The sequence below is a fragment of the Lagenorhynchus albirostris genome, chromosome 3, assembly GCF_949774975.1.
Source record: "Lagenorhynchus albirostris chromosome 3, mLagAlb1.1, whole genome shotgun sequence".
NCBI classification, from domain to species: domain Eukaryota; kingdom Metazoa; phylum Chordata; class Mammalia; order Artiodactyla; family Delphinidae; genus Lagenorhynchus; species Lagenorhynchus albirostris.
In genome coordinates, this window is record NC_083097.1 from 18,803,039 (window position 1) to 18,824,470 (window position 21,432).

The window sequence follows — 21,432 nt, forward strand, 5'->3', positions numbered from 1 at the left end:
AACAAATTAATTACATTAAATTAAAGTTCATTGAACACCATTTAGATGTGAATCACTGCTTGAGGCTAAAAATGGTGAAATAAACATTTAAAACAGAGAGAAAGGAAAAAAAAAAAAAAAGGAATGACAACCAGAATAATTTATTTGACCAGTATGTATCAGTGTAATAGGGAGGAACAAATCTGACTGCATAGTGGATCTTTCTCTCTTACTTTAACCTTTGTATTCTATTGTTATTGCTATAAGAATAACTGAAAGAATGTTGCCTATAGCCTGAAATATACAGGATACAGGACAGCCCATTCTCAAGGCTCTGACCTTTAGAGATATATCACTTTTCCACTTACATAGAGATAAAAAGTTGCAGAACAGAGAATAATATTTGTCTTGCTGGAGATTTATAGGAACACTGTGACCAGACCTACATGGACAGCTGCAAGAACAAAGGATTCTGGCACCAGGAAGTTTTCAACGGCCCACCACACCCCCTCCCGTTTTAGCATAAAGGAAGCCTGAATTCTAACTCTGACACAATGGGTTTTTGGGACAGTAGCACACCATCTTCTTGATATTCTGGCTTCTGAATAAAGTCACCATTTCTTGCCCTAACACCTTGTCTCTCTATTTATTGGCCTGACCTGCAGCAAGCAGTACGAGCTTGGACTCAGTAACTTCACCTCTAATTGACTTTCTGAAAAGAACTAACCACTTTTCAAAATTAAAATTTTGGTGTCAATCATTCAGGTCCATTTTAGTGGTAAAATGCTATGATTGTATTTAAATAGACTATTTAGCATTATGTATCCTACATACCATGGTATCTATTTTTTCTTCAAGTGTTCATGTTTATTCCTTCAGATATTTAATGAACAGAGTGTTAGATAAGCTCCTTGAATCTGGGGATTATGTCTCATCTCCCAGAAATCCACAACATGAACTTGCCATGCTGGGCTGCAGAGGATCAATACATGCTATAAGGCAGGGGTTCCCAACCCCAGAGCCATGGACCATACCGCGGTCCACGGCCGTGAGTCACCAGGCTGCACAGCAGGAGGTGAGTGGCTTCATCTGCCGCTGCCCATCGCTCGCATTACCCCCTGAGCCATCACCCCACCGCCCAGTCGGTGGAAAAACTCTCTTCCATGAAACCAGCCCCTGGTGCCAAAAAGTTCGTGGCTGCTGCTATAAGGTACACGGTATGCCCCCTCGAAGCCGCTGAAATCAAACTTCCCTTCCGAAGAAATTAACTCCCCAGCCAAGTGTCACTCTGAATGCTATTGAACACCACTGACTCCCCTTGAAATGTAAAAGACTTTTTTTATAATTCTATTCATTTATTTATTTATTTAACCACTGGACCGCCAGGGAATTCCCTAAAAGACCTTTTTCCTGGGGTCTCTTTTGTAATGTTTGATAAAGTCTTATAAGCTCTACCTTTTCTTCTAGTTATCTCCTAACCCCAAAATTAGAAGTAGCAAGAAGGTTGGAGACTATGCCCCCAACAGTACCCCTCACAGAGGGATGGCAAAGTAAAGAAGAGAGGTCTCAAGAAAACTTTCATAATTCATCTTTTCTACTTAATCTCACAGACAGCCTTGTAGATAGGTATTAGGTTTTGGGGAATAGAACATTATATAAAGAAAACAGTCAAAAAGTCAAACGGTCAAAAAGTCATTAAAAAGTCAAGCCATCTCATTTTTTCCAAAGCCCTTATTTGTAATGTTAATCCTTATTTCAACCTAGACAACAAACTCTCTCCTATTCTTGGTTCCATACTTATTCTAGCTAGACCACTTCTGATATTTTGTTTGTTTTTCATTTAATAACACATTTTCTCTAATTATGATCATAGTGTTGTCTCCTTCTGTATGAGCTGTTATAAAATATAACATTTATATGGTAGGTTAAGTATATTTAGATGGTTTTGTTTTCTAAAATATTGTTGAGGGGGAGATTTGCTATATGTTTATTTTTGAATTAACTACATGGAAATTTAAACAATATTTAAAACATTGCTTCTTCACTATGATCCATCTTTTTTGACATTTTATAAACTGAATTGCATTTAACTTGAGGATTTACTAATACGTTACTGAATATAAACCTGTATATAATTTTCCATGATAGGAAAATTTAAATCATTTCTAATTTATCTCTACAGAGATTACCATAGCTACAAGTTTTCTGGGTATATGGATGACTTAATGTCAAATACACTTGGACATATACATGGTTTGCTTATAATATACAACTGTAACCTGTTAAACTTATAATAAAACTAATCTAAACTCCTTGCAATGGCCTTCAGAAGCCATGTGATGGGATTTCTTTTCTGAACTCATTTCTTTATTTTTCCTCTTTTTCTCTCTCCTCTAAAACACTGACCCTCTCTCTCCAAGGGCCAGCCCAGCCTACCTCTTCTACATGGGGTCTGTACTCGCTGTCTTAGTGTACTTGCTCTATTGACTATAGTCTCTGAGATTAATGTTCCAACACCCAAGGATTCCTCACACCCCCAATATGTAGAAGTGTGGTTGCAATCACAGAGACAAGCACTCAATGCAGGCATTATACATTTTACTTCCTTGTAAAATTACACTTACATGTTAATTTCTGTGTTTATAAAATTCTGAAAAAATATACATATTCATTCATAGTCAGTAAAATACATCCAGCTCTACCAGGGGCAGAGGGTAGAAAGGAAATTGGATTTAATGACATTGACAACAAGCAGAAACAGAGAGCCCTAGCCCTGCATGTGCAAGTGTGGACCGTGTGCTTGAACTTATGATGCAGATCCTTTTTTTCCCATTTATTTCTTGAAATTTGGTAAAATATTTCCCTCTAGCCCTCTCTTTCTCCCTGTCTCATTCTCTTACTCTTTTCCATCCTTCCATAAATGTGAGCTGATTGCCTTTTGTGCCCTCTGAACTGACCGTATAAGCAGCGCTGATGCTCAGCTGCAGTTATCTGTGTGGTTTTGAAAATGACTTCCTTCATTTTAGTAAACAATCACCACTCAGAGACCCCCAAAGCTCCCATTCCATTTTCTGTTCTCCTGGGAATTTCCCATATCCCCATAATAATAAACTTAAGTTGCAATGCCTGTTACAGCAGGGGTGTCCTTTCAATGCTGAAGCCAGGAGAATTTCTGATTGCCCGACAGCCGTGTCCGGCCACCTATTAAAATTTCCCACCAGCTGGCTTCTGGGCTTCACCACTGCTGCTTTCCCATACTTCAGAAAGCCAAGACATGCATACTCCCGAACCGCACCCTGTCAAGAGAGGCTAAGACCAGGGAGGGGGCGGGGAAGAGAAAGCCACGTTCATGTTGCTTGTCGGGTCCCTGAATGCCTGTCCTAACCAGGTGTTAGGCATTTTCAATAACGCACGAGGAAGTAGGATGAATAAGAGGTTCTAGTGCCCAAATATGAGTGGAGAGATAGAGATGTTAAAATGCAATTGCTGTACTGTTACATTCAACAGAGTTTTGTATATTAAGCAGGATCCTTAACCCAGCCTTGGCAGTTTAAGAAGCAGTATCAGAGGAAATGCCCCTTAAGCGACATCCTGAAGGGGGCACAGCCAAGGCTGGGTGTGGTGTGGAGGCTCCAAGGGGTTCATGGTCCTGCTTTGGGGGGAAATAAAAATAGCTCAATGTAGCGAGCACCGACATTAGGGACAGAGCGTGGAGTGGAAGTGAGAACTGGTGGTATAGAGATTGTAAACATCAAGTATGCCAAAGGAAAGACGTTTTGCAATCTTTTGCTCCGTACCTCAGCAGCGCTGGCTTTCTGAAACTGAAAGCTGATCAAGTCCCTTAACTTCTTACAAATTGTTTCAATCACTCCCCGTTTCCCAAGAAACAAATCCAAGCCTTTATCTGTATTTCACTAGAATTATATTTACAAAACAGTACTGATATATATGTACATGTGTATATATAAATGTATATATATAAACATATTATATATATATATATATGTTTTAACATGGAAAGGTTACCCTTCTTTCTACCTACCATAACATTTAAAAGGCCATATATTAAAGTAGCTAAGAACACTAACCCTGGAGCCAGGCAGACTGGAACGAACCCAGGTTGTGCCCCTGATTAGTTCTGTGATGTAAATGTTATTCAACCATCAGCCCTCATCTGCAAACACGCTAATCATAGAACATGCAAAGTGTGTAGGAGATTGCCTGACCCAGAGCAAGTACGTTAGCTATCACTGAGTTTACTTATAGAACTGATACAACGGAAATGGTCACAGTTAAAAGAGAAAGCCGTAACGTTTTTTTTTTTTTTTGAGTAACTGTTTGATCACAGAATAAAATCTTGTTTCAGGTGTTATAAAGTGTGGACAGCCTAGAAGGCCGAAAGTTACAAGGGCTTAATTTAAAGTCATCTCAGTCAAGTAAATTAACATATTTTAATAACTTCCTACATCATAGTAATAAGCCTGAAGCAGTTCTAGAATGTGTAAGCTGAGGTGGGGAGGCAGCCCAGAAGGAAACTAGATAAAATGTAAACAATTGCAAAGATTATAGGCAGTTAATGGAATGCTAAGAACAAGATTGTATCTTCAACTTAAGAGGATACCAGCAGATAATTTAAGCAAATTAGTTAGCAATAATGTCCAGGTAATAGATAACATATTGAAATACCTATATTATTCCAGTTTTTTTCTATCTTTCAGAATCATCTATATAATACTCATAAAAGTAAGTAGCGTATTTATAATAATTTGTGACAAGACCTAAAATTTCTTTTACTGCAAAGAAAATCTGATTATCTCATAGCCCAAAAGGAACAACTAACCTAAATTACAGCTGGAAAACCGTTTCACTCTGTAGTCCCAAATTAGCCTCTGTAAACACTTTAGTATGCTCAAGTATCACTAGGGACATAACTCTAAACTCATTTAAGTATATTAGCATTTATAACAACCCAGCTAGTGGATAGAATCATGTATTGTTTGGCCTGGTATTGGGAAAGTTAAAAAGTATATCACATTTTCTCATCACTCTTATTTATCATTATCTTTATATTTGTCTTTAAATTAGATGATTCATGTCAGTTTCTTTTTAATCTACTTCTAATAAAGGAAAATCATGCAAAAAAATTAAATAAGAAAAGCTTCAATAGCCATAGCCCTAGTATCAATGTTTTCCCTTAAGATTATTGCTCATGCATCTTTATCTTAAAATTGTTCATGTTCCAGAAGGGATATGAAAATTGCACTTTTCAAATCTGTCTTACCTTTTTTCTAAAGTCCTGGTACAACTGTTAATGCTTTTCTTTAATGACACTGCATGGGTGGGAAGTTCTCAGCTTATTAGCACAAGTTAGTAATTAAGCCAGTAGTATGATTTATGTTGTACAATTTAGATTGTAAGTGCTCATAAAACAATCTCACTCTTTTATAGAATATGGTTCTAGGCTATAAATATGCCCAAAATCTCAGCAAAGGGTAACTGACTATAAATTTAGAAGAAATAAATAAATAAACCAGTTTTCACTGCTTTTCCAGAAAAAAATCTCTTTTCTTCTTTTTTAGACATCTTTATTGGAGTATAATTGCTTTACAATGGTGTGTTAGTTTCTGCTGTATAACAAAGTGAATCAGCTATACATATACATATATCCCCATATCTCCTCCCTCTTGCATCTCCCTTCCACACTCCCTATCCCACCCCTCTAGGTGGTCACAAAGCACTGAGCTGATCTCCCTGTGCTATGTGGCTGCTTCCCATTAGCTATCTATTCTATATTTGGTAGTGTATATAAGTCCGTGCCACTCTCTCTCTTCATCCCAGCTTACCCTTACCCCCACTGTATCTTCAAGTCCATTCTCTACATCTGTGTCTTTATTCCTGTCCTGCCCCTAGGTTCTTCAGAATCATTCTTTTTTTTTTTTTTAGATTCCATATATATGTGTTGACATATGGTATTTATTTTTCTCTTTCTGCCTTACTTCACTCTGTATGACAGACTCTAGGCCCATCCACCTCACTAAAATAACTCAATTTCGTTTCTTTTTATGGCTGACTAATATTCCATTGTATAGATGTGCCTCATCTTCTTTATCCATTCATCTGTCGATGGACACTTAGGTTGCCTCCATGTCCTGGGTACTGTAAATAGTCTCCCTTTTTTCTTAATGTCCCTGGAATTCATATGCATTCACAAGCAGGCTAGAACATATTAACTATTTCTTGTTCTTCCTATTCTCCTTTTTTTTTTTTTTTGGTAGAAATGATGCTTGAATACACATTTCTCCAGAAAAGAAATTAAACTTCTATTTAAATTGATTTGATCATTTACATCTTGAATTGTTCCTTCTCATGTGTTGCTGTATTTTTAGGTTCAGAGTTCAATTAATGAAAATTACAGTGTTGTTCTCCTGTGGTGAGCGCCTTTTAAATAAAACAATTTAACCAAGAAACTGCTTTGTGAGTAATCACATTTATCTCCGCATGTATTCTGTTTCTCTCCAGTTTGGTCAATGAGAGACATAACAGAGGTCTAGAAATTCTATCACTTCTACAAACTCCACTACTTGTCATTATTAACACCCCCAAACCTAATCTCCATATAAAGTGTTCTAACTCTATATACCATTTATAGTTATGATACCCATCTAATTCAAAGCAGGGAGCTTATGGAGAGTCCCTACCTTTTGCTGGTGTGTATGCCTCTCTGGGTGACATTGTCTTTAGCTCAATGATAAATGAGAAAAATGATGAAAATAAATCTCTTCATGGGTGTCAGACATTATGAGGTCAACAACTGATTTTTCTTGGGAAGGAATTCTACGCGGGCCTCTCACCGTTGTGGCCTCTCCCGTTGCGGAGCACAGGCTCCGGAGGCGCAGGCTCAGTGGTCATGGCTCACGGGCCCAGCCGCTCCGCGGCATGTGGGATTTTCCCGGACCAGGGCACGAACCCGCGTCCCCTGCATTGGCAGGCGGACTCTCAACCACTGCGCCACCAGAAAAGCCCGGGAAGGAATTCTTTTCCTTCAGATTTAAGGTGCTTTCTCCTTTTTAGTTTTTAAAATATTGTTTCTTTCATTAAAGTATGGTGATAATATTTAGTAACTGCCTCACCAATATGTATTATATTGAATTGGCCACATAAATTTTGTTGATGTTTTTGTTATGATGTGTTATTTATATGTGTACCAAATCCACTCCTTTCTTAGGCGTTTTGCTGTTCAAAGAAAACTCACGATCTGGGAGACATGGTCTAAGATTAAACTAAACATATTCTGATTACATTTTAAAGTTTTCTGTCCAAATCTTTATGGAAAAAATTAGCATTATCTGACACATTCACTAGAAAATAGAGGAGGGGTAAGAGTTTCAGCAAGCTTCTCTCCTGAACTCTCCTACATCTTGAAAATCTTTCTGAGAGCATTGGAACTCATAGCATATTTTATGAGAGCAAGACTGGCTGGTGTCTAACAAGCAATGACTAGGACTGAGAAAATATCCTAGGTTTTTAAAGAACAGAGTACCTTTTACTCAATTATTTTACTTTTACTTATTTATTATTTTACTTATTTATTATATTTATTACTTATTACTTTTACTTATTTATTTTACTTTTACTTAATTATTCAATTAAGCTTGAATTTTATTCTGGGTAACATTATATGAATTATACGCATTATAAGAGATGCATAACATTTGTAAAGCAGTAATAACTAGAGGAAGTTATGCCCATGCCTAAATAAGTGTTATATCCTTTTAAAAATTATAATTTATAGTTATATAGGTAATATGTATGTATAGCTTGAAGATTAAAAAAAAAATCACACACATGAGTCTGCCACCAGGACCCACACAGAACACCCCAAGAACTTGGAAGCCCCCAGTGTACTCTTCTCTCATTGGTTCTGCTAATACCTGCCCCTTCCAAAATTAACTCAGTTTTAAAGTTCTATATTATATCACATCATATGTATGTTTGTTATTTATTAACCAAAGCTCTATTTTGTTTTCCTTAATATAAATGGCACCATGTTTCATCTATTCTCATATAACTTTCTTCTCATTAACTGCAAATTCCATTATTGAAATGCATCCACAGTGATACATGTAGCAATGATTCACTTATGAACATGACAAAACATAACGCATCTATTCTTATGTTAATGGTAATTTGGGTAGTTTCTACTTCTTTCCCCACTAAAAGTAATGCTTTGAACTCTCTTGTACAGGCCTTCTGATGAACGTATGAGTGCTTTACACGTCTATATGCTCAGGGCTTGGAACCCTGCATTTTCAACTTTACTAGATAAGCCCAAATTGTTCCTGCAGGATTGTATGAAAATTTCCATTGTCCCACATCTTTACTAGCATTTGTTATAATGAAGCTTCTAAAATATATCCTATCTGTTAATGGGAAATGAGACTGTCAAACCACATTGTGGTTTTAATTTGCATTTCCTTAATTACCAGTACCATTTCTTGGTAAGTTACTAGTACCTAAAATGTGTTAGCCAAAAGAAATATTGAGCATATTTATGCATCCTGAGTTCAAAAAAGTATCTATAATTCTCTTACGCTAATTTGAAAGACAGGATGGACAAAATGTCACCTGAATTTTTCAAGCTGGAGGCAAGAAAGCTGGATTTTGTACTCTGAAAATCAGTTATTGGCTATGGGCCAGCATGATAGAAGGTGATGTACACTCCCGGGGGTTTCCAACTCTCTCTTCGAGCAGTGAAGCTCCTCTTGCTAGAGGGTCATCTCCTGTAGAAGTGTAACAACTGGGCCATTAGAGGAAAACATACACGTTGAAGCAAGTAGGAAGGCACACAGAGAAACAGCGACACGGATTCTAGGACATCTGAGCAGAACACCAGCAGCGCCCTCTACAACAGAATCAGGGTAGCTGCTTAGCTAAAAAGGGATTCTCGCCAAACTTCTCTACTGAGAATGGTTTCTCTGATGCTCTCTCTGTGGACCGCTCTTTACCCAGCTGTATTCAACATTTTGATCAATCACATCGGTGAAGACTGAAACTATACATGTCAAATATGAAGATAACTTCAAACTGGGAAGAACAACAAAGATTAAACTTGGTCATACTTAGTTTCCAAATGCCCTCGGTAGCCATGATTGACAGAAACCAAGAAAACGAAAGTTTAAACTTTGACTGATATTTTAAAATTCACATATATAAATCTGGAAAGGAGAACTGGTGGAAGAGAAATTGGTGGGTTTTAATTGACCACATGCCTAAGTCAGTCAAAACTATGGTGACTCTCTAAACTAAGATAATGAAATAATTATAGATTGCTTTAATGGAAGGAAACTGTCTACACCAATTTAGTTCCATTGTTCTGTTTATATCTCATTTATTAGGTTATTTGCTTGGAGTGCCATGCTTTTTGAGAAATAGTGTAAAACTATTGAGAAATAGTGTAAAAGTCATCCAGAGCAAAGAGTGGCATCCGAATAGTATTGGGATTTGGAAAGAGATTAGGTGAAGAAAAAAAGGCACCTTAATGTTGAAGTACCTCAAACTTTGGTTCTCACTTCTTTCCTACTCCCCATATATACTGACATTTCTCTTTTCTATATAGCTCATGTCGTAGATTACTTTTTCTTGTGCCATATTACCTATCATCTTTTTGATACTGACTACCACATTAATATATTTAACTCACACCTTTCTTTTTGGTTCTCACTATTAGCCGACTTCAGCTGAGATTCTATTAGGTGTCTCAAATTGACCATGTCATTCACTAATTAGAACAAACACACATATACTCATGTAAGATATTAATATATGGGAAACTGGGGTTGGTGTATGTGCAAACCCCCTGTACTATCTTCACAATTTCCTGTAAGTCTTAGACTATTATAAGATAAAAAGGTTATTTAAGAAAATGAGATTCCTCATGGTGAGACATTTAAAAGGTATTTGATTTAACACTGGCAGTCAATGCAGTTACATTAGTTTTCAAGTAGCAAAACAAACCATCTCCCTAAATACTCCTTTTCTTGTTTAAATAACTAAATCTGAAGATCGTGAGCATCAAAAAATAAAAACAGGGACTTCCCTGGTGGCACAGTGGTTAAGAGTCTGCCTGCTAATGCAGGGGACACGGGTTCAAGCCCTGGTCTGGGAGGATCCCACATGCTGTGGAGCAGCTAAGCCCATGAGCCACAACTACTCAGCCTGTACTCTAGAGCCCGCAAGCCACAGCTACTGAGCCCCTGTGCCACAACTGCTGAGCCTGCACTCTAGAGTCCGCGAGCCACAGCTACTGAGCCCCCGTGCCACAACTGCTGAGCCTGCACTCTAGAGCCTGCATGCTACAACTACTGAAACTCGCATGCCTAGAACCCATGCTCCACAACAAGAGAAGCCACTGCCATGAGAAGCCTGCGCACAGCAACAAAGAGTAGCCCCCGCTCGCCACAATTAGAGAAAAGCGCACACGCAGCAATGAAGACCCAAACGCAGCCAAAAATAAATAAAATAAATTTATAATAAAGTAATTTATATATAAATTTACAATAAAATAAATAAATCTAAAATGTTGTTTTGTGCCACTACTACTGAGTCTGCGCTCTAGAGCCCGCGAGCCACAGCTACTGAGCCCACGTGCGGCAACTACTGAAGCCCACGTGCCTAGAACCCGTGCTCCACAACAAGAGAAGCCATCACAATGAGAAGCCCGTTGCCGCAACTAGAGAAAGCTCACATGCAGCAATGAAGACCCCATGCACCCCAAAATAAACAAATAAATTAATTTAAAAACTAAAATAAAAATAAAAACAAAAAAAGGAAGAAAATGAAAAAACCCTCATACATCTAATACACTTAAACAGGTATGTATTATACAATGGTACATAAAATTACTATTTGATTTATCTTGTGATTTTTAAATGATCTAAATTGTAGATCATTTAAAAATTATAATTTCTTCCACACAATATGCAAATATTGAATACAAAATTGATTACAAAGGTGAAAGTGCTAAACACTCTTTACATAGAGCGTTTCCCTCACCAAAATTTCTTTAGTGATTTTTAACAAATCCAAAAGAAGCAAAGGTAAAGATTAACCTTTAAAATTCATTCAAAATAGTAAGAATGCCAAAGATCTAACATAGTCGCTTATGTAACAAGCAGGCTTATTAAATTACTGTCGTTTTATTTTAGAAAGAATAGTTTTTTTAATAGCAAGCAAACACTTGTGATGTTACTCCAACGCCTACAAGCTTCCAGTGTATTCCACTCCAACGAGGGCCTGTTGGCAGTTCTGTTCTATTGCATAGTCTGTATGTTTCCCCCTCTTTTCTTTCTTGCAGTTTCAACTAAGGCTCCCTTTTGCCTCATATATTTCCTTTGACATTAAAGTTATGTATTTTATTCTACTGGTGGCTTGTCCTGAGGATAACTGTAAAATCTGTCTTTTTCCAATTATGAGAGGTATTCTATAAATTCTTTGGGGGTATATTCGTTTTGAGATGTGTGCCCATAACTCCCATTAAGGTTGCCCATTTAAGCTTGATCTACTGCTTTTTATTTTCTCTCTGAGTGGCTCAAGCCTAGCGTCAATGCAGTTTTGTTTATAATCTCTAACCTCCTCCTTACCTACACCCAGTCTCTTACAAATGTTTTGCACGTAGGTCATTTATGAAACTGTATGCCACAAAGTAATATCAGACCAGCTACTTTCTTTGAAGGGCGAAATATTATTACTCCTTTTTCAGGTGCCATACTCCCACTATATAAAACGCAATATTTAAGCATGGTCAACTGAGAAAGAGTAATATTGAACTAAATAAGCTTAGCTGTAAAAATAACTTGCTTAGATTTATCAATGAAACAAAAACCTGTAGGAATTAATATCACAGAAGTTACATCCCAGATGATATTAAAAAGATGGCACACTCCCCATTGTATAGTTAAGACTATATAGCTAGTCTACAATTCTATTTATTACTGTGATTATGTGGTAAATTCTTTCTGATACACGTTCTCTTGAATGTAGTCAATCTGTGAAAAGTTCCTGTTCTTGATTTCATACAATTTGCAACTTTTATTTTCCAACTCCCATAATGCCTCATAATATCCACGTTTTTAACTCACTCAATACCCTAATTTCTAGAACACAATCCCTGTCATGACAATGAGTGTCAGCTCTGTTCCACTTGAGTTTTCATAGCATGTATATTATTATAGATATTGTGTAGTATTATTACCTATAGGTACATCTTGAGCTTTGCGATGAGCTAGAATATACAATTTCTAAGAACTGGACATTATATTACACCCTCTATATTACAGCCATTATATTACATTATATTTACATCCCTATGGCTTTCCTTCTAGCTAACCCTGTCCTTTGATGAACCTGTTCTCCCAATGTATTGCCCCTTGAGATTTCATTTCACAAGGTGTTCAGCTTGGCTCTTGTGGCCATCATGTCTGTCACTCTACCACAACATTCACCATCAGCCTTAATTTATTTGCACTTCTAACTTTCTACCACAATCATGTGGTCAAAATAAGCCTTAGGTATCCCCAATCATTACATTTCTTAGGTCCTATACCAGGTAGCTCAGCATTGTTAAGAGAAAACTCATAGAAAGTGTAGATCACAAATAGGTTTCTAGCTTTCTCTGGAAATTCAGTTACTTTCATAGATTTTTAAAGAAGTTTATCTGTGAAGTAAGTCAGACAGAGAAAGAAAAATATATGATATCATTCATGTGGAATCTAATTTTAAAAAATTAAACAAATGTACTTATTTACAAAACAGAACCAGACCTATAGATATCGAGAACAAACTTATGGTTACCAAAGCGGAAATGTGGGGTGGGGGGATAAGTCAGGAGCTTGGGATGAACATATACACACACTACTATACATAAGATAGATACCAACAATGACCTTCTGTATAGCACAGGGAACTCCACTCAATATTCTGGGATAACCTATGTGAGAAATGAATCTAATAAAGAATAACTATATGTGTACGTATAACTGAATCACTTTGCTGTGCACCTGAAACTAACACAAAATTGTAAACAACTATACTCCAACAAAATTAATGGAAAAAAAATAGAAATTTATATGTGGTCAGCTCATCTAGGCCTTTTCTATATCCCATTGTTTTAAATCTCAAGACCCCAATCCCACTGGTCTTATTCTCAGCGTATCATCTAGCCTCCTCTTCACCAAAGTAAAGACAGTAATGTTTTCTTCTTTCCTCTATTCTAGCTCAAAATAATTTTCGTCTATGCTTTGTCTTTCCCCCAGGCTCAGGTGAAACTATCCCTCACCTTGCCGAGGTTGCAATCTTCTGCCTCCTCCAGAATCATATATAAGTGAGTTTACTTCTCTCCTGTAGCTTTAATCTTTTACTATCTCTCCTCTCCTTCACATCTTCTTCTTCCTACTCCCATAAATTCATAACAAAAACTTTAAGTGTTTTTAATATCTCTTAAACCTTTTGCTGACATGCCTTCCTTTAGGTATCACCCTATATCTTCCTTTCATCACCAGATTTATTTAAAAAACATTATTTGCCTTCACTGGCTTCACTTTTTAACACCTATTTTTTTCTCCAAATCCAATGCAATTTGATGATTGCTCTCACCATTTTACAATTATTTATTTATTTTTGTTTTGTTTTTGCGGTACGCGGGCCTCTCGCTGCTGTGGCCTCTCCCGTTGCAGAGCACAGGCTCCGGACGCACAGGCTCAGCGGCCATGGCTCACGGGCCCAGCTGCTCCGCGGCATGTGGGATCTTCCCGGACCGGGGCACGAACCCGTGTCCCCTGCATCGGCAGGTGGACTCTCAACCACTGCGCCACAAGGGAAGCTCAATTTTACAATTATTGAAAATAATGTTAATGAGGTTTTACATGCAAGTTCTGGCAATCTTTTATGACCCTCACTTTGCTTAAACACTATTCTTGAGTTTACAATGATCTCAATCCCTTTCTACAGGATACTCACCACCCTTGATATCTGAGGCACTAGTATATTTGGTTTACCTCCAAGAATTATCTTTCTCAACTATGTTAAGAAATCCTAAATCTGTATATTTGGGCCTAACAGTTCTCCTGAGTATCAGACCTGTATTTCTAATACTTTCTGAAAACCTACATTAACTCCAAATAGGTAACTAAAACTCAAAGCTATCCAAAACAAAATCATTACCTGTTAGCTACCCAGGAGCCTTCCCATCTTTCGATTTCTCTGTTTTTAGTTAATACCTTTAGAATAATAATTACTTTTCTCTCTCTCTTACCTTTAAATTTAATCGTAATACCCTTCCAATTTTATATCCACACTCCCTGCTTTTGTTTATTCTCCATTGTTCAGGTCCTCCCATATCTGGTTAAAAAAATTATACTACTCTATTTTAATGATCTCTCTTCACAGGATTATTTTAATTAGTTACATTTATTTGGGTTGAAAATGACAAAAATCCAACTCCAATTGTCTTAAAGAAACAAAACAAGGAATATATTGAGCCAAGTAACTGAATTCAGAAGAAACTGCAGCCTCAGGCATGTCTGGATCCAGGCACACAGATAACGTTACCATTTATTTGTCTCTTTCCTCAGCTTCACTCACCTCTTTGCTGGCTTACATCTCATACTCGTTCTCTTTGTGCTCACAGTAATGCTCTTAGATATATTCTATCCATTTAGTAATGTGAGCAATATAAATGCTTACTACCTGATAGTTCTAAAGAATTGATGATTTATAGTCAATAAGTATTATCAGTACTTGATTTGTCCTATGTCTTATTAGAAAGACCAGAGGAAGGTGTGTTTTAATTGGCCAAGTCCAAGACTCACGTCCATGCTGTAGTGAGGAGTGTGTTAATATAAAAGGGCTGGGAATAGAGAGGGCCTGACATTCAAAAAGGAAAATGCTAGACAAGCTCTATAGCAGATACCTATTATATTTGTCTACCATACAAATCTGATACTTGACAAGTATAGCCCAGAGTCGTGGGCATGTCATTCAAAACCCTCCAGGCACTGCCCAGCTGACCTTTCCATTTCAACACTCACCACTTCCTAGCTTCCAAAAGCTCAACCCTAGTCACACTAGGACTCTTGGCTCCTTGAAGTATGGAACATGAATTACTCACTTTTAAGTTTCCAGCACTGGGAATAATGCTGAGAAGGGTGTACGTGGAGGAATTCCTGGCAAACAACATGAGCTTTGTAAACATCTGTTAACTCCAGTCTCTGTAAGCAGCTGAATCTGTGCAGGAAGTAGCTGAAGAGAGCATTTTAATTTATTGATGCAAATGGGGAGAAAAAAAAAACAAACATGTATTTATATTAACCTAATCTTTATAGGGACAAAAATGAACTGTTTATTGCCACTTGATATTTGAAGTTCATTTCAGGGACACATTGGTGACAAAACAAAAAAATAAGAACCGGTTGTTCTATATTCTCTCCAAATGCTTTTGAAATTCAGTGCAAAATGTACTTTTCCATCATCCTTTTCTCCATTAATCATTCATAGCTACCTTGGAGTTACTTCTCATTGTAATACTTTAGCAGAATTTTCAGCTATCTGAACACAGTAATTTTTCCAAAGATGAAATAATCCTTTCCACCATATTTTGCACAGTTATGTTACCCCTAATTTTAACTGAGACTCAAACAATTAAAGAAATGAAGCTATTAATTTTTTAACAAAAGTCCACACAACTGATATTAAAAACTATCACAGGGCTTCCCTGGTGGCGCAGTGGTTGGGAGTCCACCTGCCGATATGGGGGGCGCGGGTTCGTGCCCCGGTCCGGGAGGATCCTGCGTGTCGTGGAGCGGCTGGGCCCGTGGGCCACGGCTGCTGAGCCTGCGTGTCCGGACCCTGTGCTCCACAGCGGGAGAGGCCACAGCAGTGAGAGGCCCGCGTACCGCAAAAAAAAAAAAAAAAAAAAAAAAAACTGTCACAAAAAACAATAATCTACCTTATACATATTGTTAAACACAATTATTCTTCTTTCATAGACCTATATTTCATATGGTGTAGGAAATTCATTTTTATAGTTTGATGAATGTAGGACATAGAATCGGTACTTTGCATATGATCTCAGAAAACACTAAGAGCATTTCTGACACATCCTGAGCATCTATCCACAGGCAATAGCTAAGTCAAGCACAGATACAGACATTTTGCAAATGATCTCAAGGAAAAATGTCTGGAATTGCAATAGATATTCTATTGGAAAGTTGATTTGCCAAGTCATGATGAGCCCACAGTCACTTTTAAATTATGCATTCACTCATTCAAAAAACATCTAGACAAATAAGGGGGTGAAATGAGAGCTATATAACTATGCTTATATCATAATTCCTGTAAACTTCTACTAGAAAATACGGTCTTTAAGGGAAGGAACACTTCTCATCCACGCATTTTGCATGCTTAACCCAACACCTAATACGTAAAAGAAGCTGACCGATTGTATTTCAGGAGTAATCTCCATCCTCAAAATCCACAGGTGCACTTTCACTGGGAATCCCATATCCTACGAACTCATTATTGTTAGTAATAAAAGAAAAATATTTTACTAAAAAAAAATCTCTGTCTCCATAGAGAGAAGATTAAAATTGAAAGTTATCATATAGATAACATACAGGAAAAAGACAGTCCTGTTTCATCAAATGACTCAGAATTGATTAATAATCTTAGCACCCATGACTGGTAGTTAAAAGACTAAGTGTGATCCGTTGCCTCGATGAAGATAAATCCTTCTTATTTGATGTCATAACCCATGATATTACCTAACATAGACCTGGTATTCAGTATTAAAAGCATGTTGATTACTAACAGGTTTTTGTTTTCGATAGCCACTCCCATCTTAATAATACTTTGTCATTAGTTTTTCTTCTTCCCAAACTGGAGATCAGACATGTAACCTGCAATTTATATCTTCTGCAATAATTGTTACCACTCCTTCATCTGACAATAAAGCCATCTCTGTTTGTCAAACTTTGGTACAATTAAAATCACCTTAAGGGCTTCCCTGGTGGCGCAGTGGTTGAGAGTCTGCCTGCTAATGCAGGGGACACGGGTTCGAGCCCTGGTCTGGGAAGATCCCACGTGCTGTGGAGCAACTAGGCCCGTGCACTACAACTACTGAGCCTGCGCATCTGGAGCCTGCGCCACGCAACAAGAGAGGCCGCGATAGTGAGAGGCCCGCGCACTGCGATGATGAGTAGCCCCCGCTTGCCATAACTAGAGAAAGCCCTCGCACAGAAATGAAGACCCAACACAGCAAAATAAATTAATTAATTAATAAACTCCTACCCCCAACATCTAAAAAAAAAAAAAAAAAAAAATCACCTTAAAAATGAATTAAAAACTCCAAGGACCCAAGCCTGGTGAAGTGAAATAAAACCTGAGCCTCTTTTTACCGATTTGCCTGAGTGATTCTGATCCACATCAAAGTCGAGTAATTGTTGAATTAGTCCTTCCATTTAAATTTTTTTTTTTTTTAGATTGCATATATATGTGTTAGCATACGGTATTTGTTTTTCTCTTTCTGACTTACTTCACTCTGTATGACAGTCTCTAGGTCCTCCTCATCGCAAATGAGGACATGGGGAGGGGGAAGTGTAAGCTGGGATGAAGTGAGAGAGTGGCATGGACTTATATACACTATCACATGTAAAACAGATAGCTAGTGGGAAGCAGCCACATAGCACAGGGAGATCAGCTCGGTGCTTTGTGACCACCCAGAGGGGTGGGATAGGGAGGGTGGGAGGGAGGCTTAAGAGGGAAGAGATATGGGAACATATGTATATGTATAACTGATTCACTTTGTTATAAAGCAGAAACTAACACACCATTGTAAAGCAATTATACTCCAATAAAGATGTTAAAAAAAAAAAGTGAAGGATTCCTTAAAAAAAAAAAATTGAATTTAACAAAAAACAAGAGTCCCCCATACATCCTTTGTCCTAAAAACTTACGTATCCACAAATCAAACTCACTCTCTAGTGCTAAACAATCCTGTCCAATATTTTCATATTTTCTCCCTCCTTATATTGCATTTTATGTTTTATATTAACATAGTTTAAACAATATGTATAAAAAAACACCTACTTTTTTTAAAGAAACCCAGCTTAAATTGATTAAATTTAAGCTTCATAAAACATGCAAATTATGGGAAAATTAAGCGATACTTTTCAAACTAACCAGGCTCTACGTATTGTGTACCGAGATAAGAAGATTGAAATTAAGTAGCTCATTTTTTTTCTTACAGGCAGTGGAATGCACTGGCCTCCCAGTTCCAGATCCACTGCACAGTGGTATTAGGTCTTTGCACCTCTGGTTCTATTCTTCCTCCACCAGATCGTTCCATAGCTGACTTATCATTCATGCTTCAGCTCCAGTGACTGATGACCTTCAGAGCATTTATTGCTGTCTGAAGTTTCCTCATCAATTTTTTGTTCTCATCAATTTTTTGAACTTATGTTTTTACCAATCTCTTATCTCTACTCTTCCCAAACACCTAAAATAGTGCCCCACATATAATACGCAGTCAAAAAATATTTGTTAAATAAATAAACAAATAAGAAAATAAATGCCTGAAGAAATAAATGAATTAAAAAATCATCAAGCCATCTTTCAATAACTAATGCAGATTTCCATAATATAGAAATATTGGTATGTATACTCCTTCAAGTATATTAGGCATTTTCTGTCATGTATAGGGAATTATCTCTTTCATGAGAGTAATTCTACAAAATAAAAATATAATACACACAAAGAACTAGAAAATACTTGATGACGTAATTCAATCAATTGGTAAGGACTGCAGAAGGTTTTGAAAAGCTGGCTTTGCTGCCAATCAGTTGGCTAATTTCACACTGTAAATTTGAGCACTAAACTGAAAGTTAAGAGACCTGAATTCTAATTGTATCAATAATCTAAATTAAATTTGTGTTTTCTGTGTGTATATAATTAAGGGGTTGGAAAATTCCACTTGAACTTTGAGGTTCTGTGAATAAAATGGACTTTAGGAAGAAAAGATAACTTTGGCATTCCCCAGTGAATACAAAGATAAGCATGTATTGCCTGGTGAATTCATAAATTCCTCAGTGCTTCTGTGAAGCAGATAAAGCTTGACAATAATCTATATTTCATGACAATTACGGTAATAACTCTTATTTGTATAACATTTTAGCTATAATTTACACTTTAGTTAGTAATTTACATACTTTCACCTACATTATCTTAACTGACCCTTACAACTATACATATGTATACACAGCCCTATGCATAATCAGAGAAGGTATCCATCCTTCCATTTCCCCTTTCCCACCCTTGCATGTCCCACAGGAAGATAGCTGATGTTTAGAGAACTTAAGTGATTCACTAAAGTGTACACAGCTGGCAGTCATTGACCTTTTTTGACTACTCGATATTCGATATTCTAACTACTAATACCAATGCTATTTATTCCTTTTGTGCAGAATCTGTCTGCAGCCGAATTATGCCTTATCTGCTCTATTTGTTCTTAAAACTGGATGCCAAAATTCAGAGGCTGATGTTTCAGATTTCTCTTATAAGATTCAAATACCCACTTATTCCAATTGTCAGCTGGATATCCTATAGCTACCTATGGTTCAACATTTCTGAACACATCATTCCTAAGCCAGTTCTTTAAGCATATCCCCTGACACAGAAAATGATACCATTCATTATTTTAGTTGCCTGAGCTGAAAACTTGATAGTTATCCTTTATACCATCTAATCAATCTAGGGGAGAGGAAAGAATACTGATGAGATTTGGTAATGGACAAAGTTGTTAGTAGACTCTACACTCAAGGAGGTGAAAAATAAGACAAAAGGAAGGAATGATCCCTCTGTTCCTAACTGACAATTTTTATCTTTGAGAAATTCTAGTCTGGGTGACTTTAATATCATTGGGCAGAAAATCAGGCAGTTTTTGTAATATAGAGAGAATCATCTCTTTCATAGAAGTAACTTTACAAAACAAAAACATAATGAAGCAAAAACAAAAATTTGATCAAATATTTGATATTTGATTTCTAGCTTAGAAATTATGCTCTCTGATTATTCCCCAATGAATTATCATGGTATATTTTAGTAATCACAGTAAAAATATATCTTCCTTTTTTGAAATTTGCCTACATATCTTATCACTGGAATTTTATGTTCTCGGATATAGAAGGTATTTTCATTTCTACCAGCTCTACAAAATGAAATTCCTTCTGGATTATTAAAATATTGTGAAAACATACCAGCCTAGAGTCAAACACCACAGGGATTATATGAAATAGTTGACAGAACTACCCATGAAGAAAGTTGAAACTGTGGTCAAGATGAACATTAGTTCATCAGAACATTAATAAAAATGCTTACATAAATATCAAGTGAAATATGTATATTATTTCATTATCGTTACGAGGTTTATAGTGCACACTGTCTTTTGATCTCAACCAGTAAACAAAGAGATCTCAATATATTTCTATGCTGTAAAGTATTTTCTCAGTGAAGAACATTTCGGACAATGGCCATTGCTATTTCTGCGGATTTTGATAGCTTCCAAAACATATTATGTTCTTGGCCCTGACTTAGCATTTTTTTAAACTAGCATAACAATAAAAGTAGCTTGAACATCATATGGACTTCACAGTTTGTCACAATAATGAAGACCACAGTCTCTGGACCCAGAAAGTCTGGGTTAAATCTAAGCTCTGCAGTAACAGCTGCGCAACATTGGGCAGAATATTTCACTTGCTTCATCTGTATGATGGGAGTGACCGCGGCACCCGCTGTAAAAGATGACTGTGAGGGTTAAATGAGTTAACCTATGTGAAGCACTTGGAACAGTGTCTGGCACACGGTACTATGAAATGGCTGCTCTTAGCGTTGACTTTGCTATTGTACCACCTTATCTCCCATCCTTCTATTTTATCCACATGCTTGCATTCCACCCTGAAGGGTGACGACTGGAATACATCTGTTTTTAATTTTATCTTCATTTTATAGTCTTAGCAGAGATGTATGTATCCCTGGTTAAACCAGGTATGTGTGTACACTTTTTACGCTTTGAGCTCTGTAAAAATGGTGCATTACTGTACGTAGTGTGTGCAATTTTTTTTGCCACTCAATAATATTGTGTTTCTAAGGTTATCTCTACTGCTGATCTAATTGTAGTTTATTCATTTTATATGTATGTTACTCCATGTGTCAGTATAATATAAATTGATTCTCTATTCTCTTATGAATATATGCTGGATTTTATAGCTATTTTAAAAATAATTATCAACAATGCTAGCTTTCTTTTGATAATTTTAGGAGGGTTTTTTAATCTTTTTATTACATCCTTTACATAATTGTATATTTTAGTGGACTAAGCTGGAGGTCCATTGTGGCTTGATATATTTG